Source organism: Heloderma suspectum, chromosome 4, assembly GCF_057233095.1.
Source record: "Heloderma suspectum isolate Gila_16-S chromosome 4, 16-S_ref, whole genome shotgun sequence".
NCBI lineage: Eukaryota > Metazoa > Chordata > Lepidosauria > Squamata > Helodermatidae > Heloderma > Heloderma suspectum.
Window position 1 is genome coordinate 222,738,900 of NC_139461.1, and position 12,233 is coordinate 222,751,132.

The 12,233-nt window shown below is 42.3% G+C and overlaps 1 protein-coding gene across 4 annotated transcripts in view; it reads left to right on the plus strand.

Annotated features, from left to right (window-relative positions):
• Positions 1-12,233, plus strand: part of DAB1 (DAB adaptor protein 1) — a 911,155-nt gene that overhangs the window by 409,403 nt on the left and 489,519 nt on the right. The gene's annotated exons all lie outside the window — the stretch shown is intronic.

A 12,233-nucleotide genomic window follows, 5' to 3' on the forward strand; every position in this document is an offset into this window, starting at 1 on the left:
TGCCCGCAGCCGGACATCCAGCCACTGGGCAGCCCTGCAGGGATGCAAATGGCAGCTGTCGTAGCCGCGTCATTTGCTTCCCTTTCTTTCGCCGTGATAGGCTACATAAAAATTTACGTAACCTATCACGGCAGGGGGAAAACCTCAGCGTACGCAAATGGTGGTAGCCGCCATTTGCGTATGCTGGGGTTTTCCCCCCACTGCCGTGATAGGCAAATGGCATCTCTGCGTTAGCCGTGATAGGCTACGTAAATATCTACGTAAATATTTACATAGCCTATCATGGCTATATGAAGAGGAAGCGAATGGCTATCTGTGCAAAAACAAAGGAGAGTGTTTTCTTGGTGGTAGTACCCCAGTTATGAAATGCCCACCAGAAAGAGATGCACCTGGCACCAGCTTTTTTGACACCAGCTTAAGACATTTTCATTGGCCCAGGCATTTTAGTTTGAAAAAGGCCTTAGCCTGCTGTCTTTTAGTTGCTGCCTTATTTTATTGTTGAAGTTATGGTTTATTGTATATTTTGGTGCTTTATGATATATTTGTTGTTCACCTCCCCGGATAATGGATGGTATACAAATGTATTAAAATAAGTAATCCAGTTTCTATTCCAAGTGAATTCATGCTTTCTGTATGTATTTCCAGAAGAATCAATATAGATTTGCCAGAATAATAGAGATAATTTAATAGAGATACATAGCAAAAGATACTTGTAAATCTCCCCCAAAGTAAGGAACATGCAAGCATCTGAGGCTCATGAAGGAATGTCCCAAATTACAGAAGAAGTGGAGAAAGAGGATACATATCTCATATTATTATTCGTCATAATATGAGAACAGGTCCTAAAAGGGAACCCAGTTAACAGTAAATTTGCTATACCCCTGGGAAATTGGATTGTGTGAGTGAGCCTTTATCTGATTAATATTTCCACTGATCACCATTATCCCACTAGATGACTCTCTTTGACAAATATGTTTGGAATTGCCCTTCTCACCATCATCCATGACTTCTATTTGTTCAGTTACGATATTTCAAACACTTTATCTTCTTTTTTTTCATTGAGCTTTTCCCCCCAATTTTGGAAACAACCAGTTCTTTTTTTTAAAAAAAAAATGTATATGTGATGTATCCACAGAAGACTATATTGTGGCTTTGCCATGTACACATGACTACATAGACCAGGGTTGGCCAACTTGTGGCTCTCCAGATGTTTTGCCCTACATTTCCCATCAGCTCTAGACAGCATAGACAATGGTGAAGGATGATGGAGGTTATAGGGCAGAACATCTGAAGGGCCACAGGTTGCCCGCCCCTGACATAGACACATGTGTTCATCACATCCAATCAGTTTACTGAACTACCTACAGGACTCATGCAATTTCTGGCATGGAAGTGATGTGCAACTCAATCCTATACATTAGCCTTCCCAAACCTGGTGCCCGCCAGATATTTTGGACTTCACCTCCCATAGGCTCCAGCCAGCATGGCCGATGGTCAGAAATGATGGGAGTTGTGGTCCAAAACATTTGGAGGGCACCAGGTTGGTGAAGGCTGCTATACATGTTTACTCAAGAATGTCCCATTGTGTTCCATGGAACATACTTCCAGATAAGCATTCATAGGGTGCAATCCTATACTCACTTACCTGGGAGTAAGTCCCATTGAACTTGGTGGGGCTTACTTCTGAAAAGATACATATAGGATTGCACTGTGTGTTAAGGAGGTTCAAGTCATATGAAGCAGCCCTTGGTATCAGTCTTGATTCACCAGGGCAATAATGTGTTTGCCATTCCTTACCAACAGAGCTCATTCTGTATGAGAAAATGCCACATTGTGAACATATCCTCACAACACAACTCAATAGTGCTAACAGGCCCAAATAATGCTGAATATATTGTGACAATGAACTTACGCACATAGCACAATAACATGGATGATATGCTGAAGGAGTTGGAAGATTGGTGTGTAAGTATATAAAGTTGTATGAAAAGAGCACCTGGAAGAATGAATTCATTATTGATATCTGTGCTTTATCCATCTGGATTATAGCTGGTTGAAGGAATTCCATACTTGCTTTTGTATATCACCATTCCAGAAAGTAGCACAAAGTGGCATACGTGGAGAAAGGATTCCAAGTAGGCTTTCAATGGAGAAAATGACCTTAGCTCTTGAAGTGGCTTATGATTAATAATCAGACAAAATACAATCTAAAGCAAACATAACAGTTGCAGGAACAGCAGCTACTTTGTTAATACAGACATATCAAACTGAAAATGCTGTAACCTCTATGTTGTATAAAAAAGGTGAGAGGGAAATTTGCTTTTAATCCTTAATAGCCAGAATTTTGTGAAGCTTTTTTGACATGGGATACCCACCTTTTGACAGGATACATTTGCAACAATATCTGTAACTTGCCTAATCTTATTCTCCATCTGAAAATTGCCTGGGTTTTCTGTTCTGTGTTATATATAATGGATATCTTGTACACACACACAGATAGACACACACACACACACACACATTCTTCTTAAAACAATCCCTTCTGTCTGTTAGTCTGTAACAAATATACCATGCTTGATATATAATGGTTGCTAAATTATTTATCTTCTGTGGCTTCTGATGTATAGAAAGCAAATGGAATGCTGTCTATTGCTGAAGCTTTGCAAAAAGGAGAGACTTCCTTTGGACAAAACAATAATAGCTTATAATTTACAAACATCATCAAAACATTAGGTGTGTTCTAAAGATCAAAGCAAGTTAGATGGATGTTTCTGGGGAAATGACTTAGGGCTTATCCTCCTTGAACTAAATACCTCAGTTTGCTCTCCATGAGTTTGCTACCTCTGTTGCAAACTCATGCACACTGCTAGCAAGACATAAAGATCCATTGTAGAAGCAAATCCATTAGTTTTTGCCCAGGTTGATTGTGATTATCACAGTAGAGGAGACAGAAAGTAGCATTTCTATTGCTTTGGCCTTCTGCTAATGCAATTGCCTCCATAGGACATGTTTATATTTATGATTTCTGTAGAGAATAATAAATATAAACATATTCAAATTGGTCATCCTTGCTTCATAAATTTGGCATGATTCTCTGTACAGAACATGGCAGAAATCTAGTACTGTACTCATGGATTCAAGCTGAACAATCAACATGGATGATCACCTCCAGCACAATGCTTTACATATAACATCATGGCTGTCTGTATTCACAGTGTTTATGTTCATGCAAATTTAGTCTGTACCAAATATACCATGCTTGATTTATAATGGTTGCTAAATTATTTATCTTCTGTGGCTTCTGATGTATAGAAAGCAAATGGAACGCTGTCTATTGCTGAAGCTTTGCAAAAGCCAACTATGGTAAGCCAACTACGGATGGCATGGGCACCCGATTCTGTTCAGGAACACCCGATTCTGCCCCTGCCCACACCCCCGAGCCCTGCTCACTAAGCCCCTGCCCCTGCTTGCCCCCTGTCTCCTCTCGGCAAATGGCCTGCACTCACCCTGGTGGCCTTGTTGAGCTCTTCAGTTGCCATTTTTGAAAAATAAAATTGCAATCACAAAAATGCACATGTTTGTGTATGCATGAAAACGCACATTTTTGCAAATGTGCATATTCGCGCATGTGAAGATGCACATATTTGTGAATGCACATATTTACGCATGCGGAAATGCACTTTTTAGCAAAAACATGCATTTTCACACATACACAAATATGTGCATTTACAAAATGCACATTTCCACACATGCACAAATATGCGCATTTTGCGATTGCCATTTCATTTTTCAAAAAATGGCAACCGTGGAGCTCAATGAGGTTGCCAGGGTGAGTGTGGGCTGCTTGCCAAGCATGGGAGGGGCTTGAGCATGGTCCAGGAACTGGCAAGCGGGGGCAGGGGCTGGGCGAGTGCCTGGAGGACTCCAACAGAGGTGGGTTCACACATCCCTAGAACCAACCATGTCCTTTCAACTCCCTGTGGAATTCAAAAAGTTAAGGCTGATTTGCACCACATTTATTGGGTGCCAATTCCTAGGGAGTCTGCATCAATTCCACCCAAGCAGCCATGTTTTCACTTCAGCTGTCATTAAGTGATAGATTCTTGACTTGGGGCAAGACAGAGGTGTGAACCAAATCCTTATGTGAGCTATTTGCTTTGTCTTTCTGGTCCTGAATTATTCCCTTTGGATACTGCAGAGGAAGGGAGAGTAGCATGAAATTCCATGAGGATTCATTAGCCCACAAGTGCATGAGTACCTAAAGCCAAATATTACTGGTAATATTTTTTATCTTCTGAGATCCAGGGACATTTCTAGCATAGTAATCTTGAGATTGTAGGTACTGAAATAAACTGGCTTTTTCATTAGGGTTATAAATGCATTCAAGAGAACACTTTTCCAAGTGCTGGCTATGCATGATGACCATAGGTCATCAGGATGTACTATTTCTTTTCACAATTTTTAAAAACTATTTTGCTACAGCACTACTTGTGGCACTCTCTTGTGGCACTCTCTTGTATTCAAGAGTATCCTTAAGTACAGTGTTATAACTGCTTTCAAAAATTGTGTCTCTGAGGCCTTCAAGTCTACCTCCAAAGTGCAATTGTCACCTGATCTGCTTCATGTTGTGAAGTCTTTAATTGGTACCTGCTTATATCTGTGATCTGCTGTAGAGTATTGCTGGAATAACGTATTCATGTTCTCCTTACCTCCCTTGGTGAGATGTTCTGCTTCACCAAAGATCAAAGACAAGATAGTAAAATGCATGCTTCTCCAGGTTCAGGGACTGTGACAAGCTCTTTATTGGGTCTCCCACTGTGCACCCATGGTGGAATCCGTCTGGCTTGCTCTGCACTGCTTCAGACTAGAAGATATAGCTGCTGGGAAGCATGGGCGTTCTGAAAGATGTTACTTGGCACACAATGTCTGATGCCTTATCATGCCTACTTGTGGGAGAACTGGGATCAAAAGAGAAGGAGGTCATAATGGCAATGATGGGCACACTTCTGCACTTTCTCTACACTGTGGTGTGTTCTTCAGTCAAATCTGCTAATGATGATAACCAAGAGCTGATTCACACGTTATATTTTCTAGTCAGTGGATGTTTTGCACAGGTAATTCATAGCTCATAAAGATAGAATACACAATTTGCCAGACCAATCTAATTCCCTCTTTGATAGAGCAACTGATTTAATTGATAAGGAGAATGAAATTGATATACTATGTCTAGATGCTAGCCAGACTCATGGCCCTCCACATGTAGCATTCTGCTAAATCAGATAATAACTGTTATTGTGTGGTGGGACTAGTTGGAAAGCATTTTGCTTAATTCAGAGATACCTCTCCCACTCCAATGTCAAAATCAGCAGCCGAAGCCTTCTGTGAATAGTGCAGATCATATGGAGCCAGCAGCAAACTCTCTTCCTGTCCTACTCCCTCAAATTTCCAGAGCATTTTTGTACAAACTGATCACAGAGTCAGTGCAGCTATAGTGATAATATGGTTTCGACTGCACTTGGCCATGTCAGGGGCAGGGAAGTTATTAAGAATGGGGCAGCCACATGTAAGGCAATGTTCAACTGGGAACTGGAAGTGTCACTGTAGCTTCAATGAATGCCTGCTCTCTTGGCTGAAGGAGTGTTCAATTCACTGGCATTCATCTTTTATGTAAATGGCAAAGCCAGGTGATAGCGGCTGGGGTGGGAACTTCTGCTGTAATGTTATGGCTGAGCACTTTAAAATACTTGAAAATAGCTTACAAGTAAGAAACCACAATAAAGTTTCTAATTTAAAGGAATGTAATTGAAAGACCTCATTGGACCTAAGAGTTTGTATATGGGAACTAATATGTACTAGGTCGGGGGGCGGGGAGAGGGGTTCAAATCCGCATTGCTCTTAGGATCTTAGGGTGTTGTCACAGTTGCTGCTGTTCCAAATAATATGAAATAGTTCAGGGGAATGATAATTAGTATAGTACAACACTTCTATGCCTGTGAATAAGTTCAAATATTAGAGTAATAAGTTCCCATTCTTTCGTCTTTAGAATATATATTGAAACTTTATTGAAATATCTAGTAAAATATGATGTGACAACTAGGAAGCTAGATCCAAAATAGTGAGGGAAACTGTGGGAGAAGGGTGATCAGGGACAGCAAAGGCATATTAACTGGCAAAATCTGAGGTATTAATGAAAAAGGTAAGAGAGAAATCAAAACACCAAGAGGCCCCTGGAACTGGCCAGAGCATTATTATTTCATCGTCTTGGAAGGGCAGAAGCAGAATACCTATGAAAGACAGGGGCAGCCAAACAGCTCAGTGAACTTCTATCCTTTGCTTGCTTGAAAAACAATGAGCATTTCTGAAACAGAGCAAAGCTGGTTAGGGAGCATATGTCAAATATTGCAAAAATTGTTCAGCACTGGAAAATCCAGGACTAGGGAAACATATTCCAAAAGGATACAATTTTGCTGCTTACATCTTCTATACCTGAGCACCCTCCACATGAAATGGGTCCATTTAGATTTTTTGCTTCAGGTGTGATTATATTAGTAACTGGCAGTAACTCACATTTCTTAGGGTATCTGTGTTACTTAAGATAACTTGTCATTTGTTACTTGATTTCTTAAACTTGTATTCCACCCTTCCACCAAATGGTGTTCCACGCAGCCGTATTGTTAGGGAGAAGCAGTTGCTTCAGACGGCAGATTCTGGGAGGCGGCATCAAGGTGTTGGAGGACAGAGCTGTGTGCCCTGCAGCCTGCTCTGTGCCCCCTAAGCTAGTCTGGTGCCTTTGGGTGCAGACTGCAGTGGAGGATGTTGTCCCACCATCAATGTTGAAGGCAGATTCATCTGCCAGTGCAGTCAGCTTTTGTACTTGGAATGGGAGGGGGCGCCATCTTGTTCTTTGCCTCAGGCAGCAAAATGTCTTGGGCCAGCCCTGATGAAAGAGGTTATTATTTCTGTATAGAAGATAAAGGTATTCCACTATATTTAAGTGGCATCACAAAGTAGCAGAATAAGCAATATTGCCAAAGGAGGAAGATGAGAGTTGATAGAAATGGAAAAGGGGAGCGTGGAGAAAACTGGAACAGAACAGAAAAACTGAATAGGGTTTTGGGGATGACATAGAAATTGTTTTAATGAGATTGCAGTCAGCACTGCCTGGGAGGGACTGGGAAAGGCTGAACTGGAGTCAGGAGAATGGCCTGGAGTGGATAAGTATCTGAAACCATGCGTCTATAGAAATGAAACTATGCAGATTTTTAGCCTGCTCTTTGCATCATAGTAGATTATCTAGAAAAGGCTACTGATCTGATAGGAACTTTGTGCACTACTCAAAATAGTACCTGTTGTTTCTAAAAGAGGGAGAGGGCAATTGAATAATGTAAGCAATGCTGGCTGTGTCTCTGTAACACTTCTGCAACTTGCTGGTAAAATCACACATAGCTATAGCAGCATGGATGCATGTCACACACACACTTTCATAGGACTGCATGCTGATGGAACAGCATCTGCCTTAAAAAGTATATAATTGAACTGTGTGAGAAAGGGAAGAGATAAGGATTAGATAATGAAGATCACTGTGTCTCATTTTAGAACTTGTCCAAGCAGTAGATCTCTGGGTTCTAGCAATCGATATTATGTTGAAAATGCGGAATTAACATCAGCTTCCATCAGGGTCTGTTAACATCAGCTTCTATCTGATCAGCTTCTGTCACAGATTTGTGACATGACCATTGGCTCTGGTCATGACCTCTTTTGGCTCTAGTCATATCCCCTCTTAGGTCTGGCCACACACCCTTTTCAAATGCAGCCCCTCAGAGGTCACCCAAGTCGCAATGGGGCCTCTGGCCCTAAAAATGTTGTTTTACTTCTAAATTTTTGGAGTGCATTGCTTGCCCCAGAGAGTTTAAAAAATGTAGAAGGAATCACCCATTTTCTCAAAAGGTGCTTCCTGGTTTATTTTGAATCCATTTTGGGGTTGGTGAGGGGTCTTTCCTGGTGAAGTGATTATTATCCATAGAAAGCAACTGAGAAATCCTGAATTTTAATGCAGCTGAGATTGGGCAGTAAAGGTACCAGTGAAAGTTTATGCCCTTTTTAATCAGGTCTTATTTCATGCACACACACAAAAAAAGTGTGTGCGTGTGTGTGTGTGTGTGTGTGTGTGGTGGGCAGGCAGAGAGGAAGCAGTTCTGAGTTTGTGAACATATAAAAATTACCATGCCTATGCAAATAGAGTCCCTCATTATTATACCTATATTGGGGGTGGGGGCACTGTAGTTGAGATAATGTGGGAGTAAGAGATGGAGAACAGAAGCTGGTTTGCAGCCAAGATTCGGTGACATGAAAACATATTGGGGAGAAGTCCATAAATGGATCTCTGAGTGAGTTAACCATTTTGCACAGTCCATTTTCAGTCCTACAACACAGGTGCTGTGAAGTACAGGACATAAAGGGTGTTTCTAATGAGAAACTACCCTGAATTTTGGGATGAAGAGTGGAGAACCAGAGTGGAAGAGCACTCCGAGTCCTTAACAAGTGTCTGACATTTTGTTCCTATCATTGGGAACCAGAGGTAGTGTCTTTGCCCTCTTCGCTTGCCATGCCAGGAAGTGCCAGACTTCAGCACTCAGAGGTAGGGCTTTCAGTTTCCAGCTCAAGCATTGCCAGCAGCCAGTTCACTGCAGGGATTTCCTCTGTACACCTCTTGTTTTTGTTAAGTGAAGTGTTCAGTATACTTAACAATATACTTAACTCTTCAGCATACTTAACAATACCAGCCCCTTAAACTACTTTAAGTAGAAGTACACTCCGCTCCTCCTTCAGAAGTAGAAGAATTTGCCTAGCATCAGCCTTTCCCAACCCAGGGCCCCCCAGAGATGCTGGAGTACAACTCCCATCATTCCCATCCAGCATACTGGCTGCGGATGATGGGAGTACTCTGGCATGTTTGGAGGGCACCGGGTTGAGGAAGACTGCCCGGCTCTATGTATGCTGGGCACTGTGAGCACATTCTTCCAAATGTTGAGAAGGGGCTGAGCAGAGCCTGGCAACTTCAACAGAGCTCATTCGAGGTGTTGTCCTAATCCAACTTCACCCCACCCTGCCTCTCATTGTATTACCATTACCTGAGATTATTATACCCAAGAAACAAACAGAAGCTTACTGGCAGGCTGGGGGTTAATCAAGAAACTAGCATGGTGAGAAAGGGGTACCCCACTGGGTTTGGGGAGGCTTCCAAGGCTGCTAGTACTCTTTGAAAACTGCAGAAGAGTCCTAATCACAGATCTCCTGTATCACGCCTGATTTGTCCACCAGAGATCATATTTTTTTCAGATCTGTTCGTGTGATTGTGTTTTCCTACCATGCTAGCACAATCTGGAAATGTTGGGACCAATGCACACATCCATGTTGGTAGATGGGAAGGTTGGTTAACAATGAATGAGTGCTAGTTCGGGAGTGCTAGCTGTGCAGCTGGTGAAGCGGTTATCTGAGTTGATTCATCCCAAATACAGACTGCCAGCACTCCTGTGTTGATCTGATCACAAAAATGAACTCAGTTTGACACAGGCTCACTAGCAATCTATGCTGGGAAGTCCAGCTGCGGGAAACTTAATTGTTCGGGAACCCACTGAAGATAACATGGGGAGACTGAGCAGTGTAGAAATGAAATAAATAAATTAGGTTCAGTGCACTGAAATTTATCATTGTAGGGTTAGGCTCTGGGGTTGTTCATCCCTCTTCAAACAATACAGCAAAACCTGTACTAAGCCATGTTTTCAGAATGTTACCAGGTCTTGAAACCAAACTCAGCAATTCAGAATTGCTGCTGAAAGTGAATCTTCTTGGAATGACACTACCAAGTTTGATTTGGAAGTATACACTAGAACTATTTTGAGAGAGAGAACTATTTTGAAAAATGTGTTAATTCTGAAGAAGCTGTCCAAAGCTCATTTAACCAACACTTCTGACTCTGATCTTCCTTTCTGGTTGGTGAGGCACCATTACAACACTGAGTTGCTGCACAATGGTATGTGAGGAAACCTTTTTGAGTTGGTGGGCACATCTGGCAATTTAAAAACATCTGTCCTGGGCACCACCACAAAATGACTGCCATGTTAGACATGGCTAGACACAAAAGGCAAATAACCTGCCAGAAGACTGAGTATAAGGCAGAGCTGGGGTCTGAGCCTCAATACACCAAAGAATTCCTTTGAACCCACAATTTTCAGTACCAACAGAAAACTGTTTCACAGAAGCCTAACTGTCTTTCTCTTCCCCTGCCCCACTCAGCAAGCCAATTCATTTCTTCCTATTTCTTTTTCCCCTGCACTCTGGACACACACACAAGCCTACCACCCATAGACGCCTCCCTCTTTCTTTCTCATACATACACACAGACCTCATGTATCCATCATGCATGCATACATACATACACGTACACATGCACACACACATGCCTCACTGGAAGAGCACATATGTAAAAGCAGTCGTGATGTGATTGCATGTGTGGTTGTTTCAGGACTATTTTTAAGGGGTGTTTTAGCAATGTACAAGCAGAACAAAACACATTCCAAGCTATGGTCTGAAGCCAAGGTGGGGGACCTGTGGCCCTCCAGATGTTGTTGGACTCCAAATCCCATCACCCACAGCCAGCTTGGCCAGTGGTCAAGGAGATGGCAATTGGAATCCAACAACATTTAGAGGACCACAAGTTGCCCTCCTCTGGTCTAAAGCCACATGATACAGCCACCTTGCTGAAGCTAACTGTCCTGCATAGGCCAAGTTCTATCTTGGCCCCTGACCAGAGGTCGAAATGAGCCTGTGGCAACTGGTCATGGGCTGGCCAAGGCTAGGAGAATAACAGAATCCATCAGGTATCAGGGTGGTGCAGAAAGCAGGGTCTCAGAGAGAAGTTGGTGTCAAGCACAGTGGAACAGTCTAAGGACAGGCATAATTGCAGAAGCAAGGTCTAGCAGGGTTCCAGGTAGAAGATGTGCAAACATGAGATATTCAAGCTTGTTGAAGTTCTCTAAATTCTTCCTTAACATTGGTTCACCTCATTTGCGTTCCTGAACTTGAGCATCTTTTTTCTTTTATTGGAAAAATGTGCATTTTTTAAAGTGCACATCCAAAATCTGCAGTCCTCACCCCCATCCCCATCCTGCATAGACTAAAGCATGAAAATGTAGACTCGGGGGGGGGGGGGATGCACATTTGCACAAGTGCACATTTTTGAATGCAAGTTTGGGAAATTGCAAAAATTTCCAGGGAATTCGCATTTCTGCTTGCATTGCATTCAAAGTTGAGAACAGGAATGAAATTCCTGTACTAGTTCCAGGTGTCCTTAGTGCAGAAGATCAGTCATTGTGGGAAACAAGGTCAAGAAGCAAGGCTGCACAGGGCTAAGCTGTGTTGTTCCAGCAACCAGCAGACCTTGAATTGGGACCTGATATAGGCAGGTCTCCAGACTCGACCTAAGCCCAGCTGCAACCAATTAGTCCAGCCTTCAAGGCCACTTGAAGACCCTACTCCCAAAGGAGCCCCTTACTCTCATGGAGTTTGATTGCTGGGTCATCCTGGGTCAGACCCAGGCCAGGCATGATACTAAGCAAGTTTGGATCTGGTCAGAATCTGGATGGGAAATGGCTTGGTAGCCCTATATATGCCATCATGTATATGTTCTCATGCATTGGGAGGTAGTTTAACTTCCCTGTCTGACTCCACAAGCAAGGCATCCACTACAGGTGTGTTGGGGACCCCTTCTGGTCCTCCTCTACACACTGAGATGCTGGGGGTGTCTGGTCAGAACCTGGATGGGAGATAGCCTGGTAACTCTATATGCTAGTATGAGTTCTATCATGGAAGAAAGGTGTGTGTGTGTGTACACACACCAACTAAATAGATAAATTTATGCATCAATAAAACTCTACACAAAGAGAATATTGATGCAATCGTACATATAATTAGTGACCAAAACTGTTTTCTTTGCTTTTTGCAGTGTTGTGTCAATGACGACATGCACATTAGTAGTATACAGCAGAGCAAAAAAAAAAGATATGAGTTAACTGAAGGAACAGAAAGTGGTGGCAAACTGTATATGCACCATTTATGTAATTAATATTAGAAATTTTCTTAGGTAAATTCTGGAGGAGTGAAACATAGGACAGAGGGACCCCATGGAACAATAAAGGAACAGAACAGAATAATTCCACTCATCCCAAGTGAGA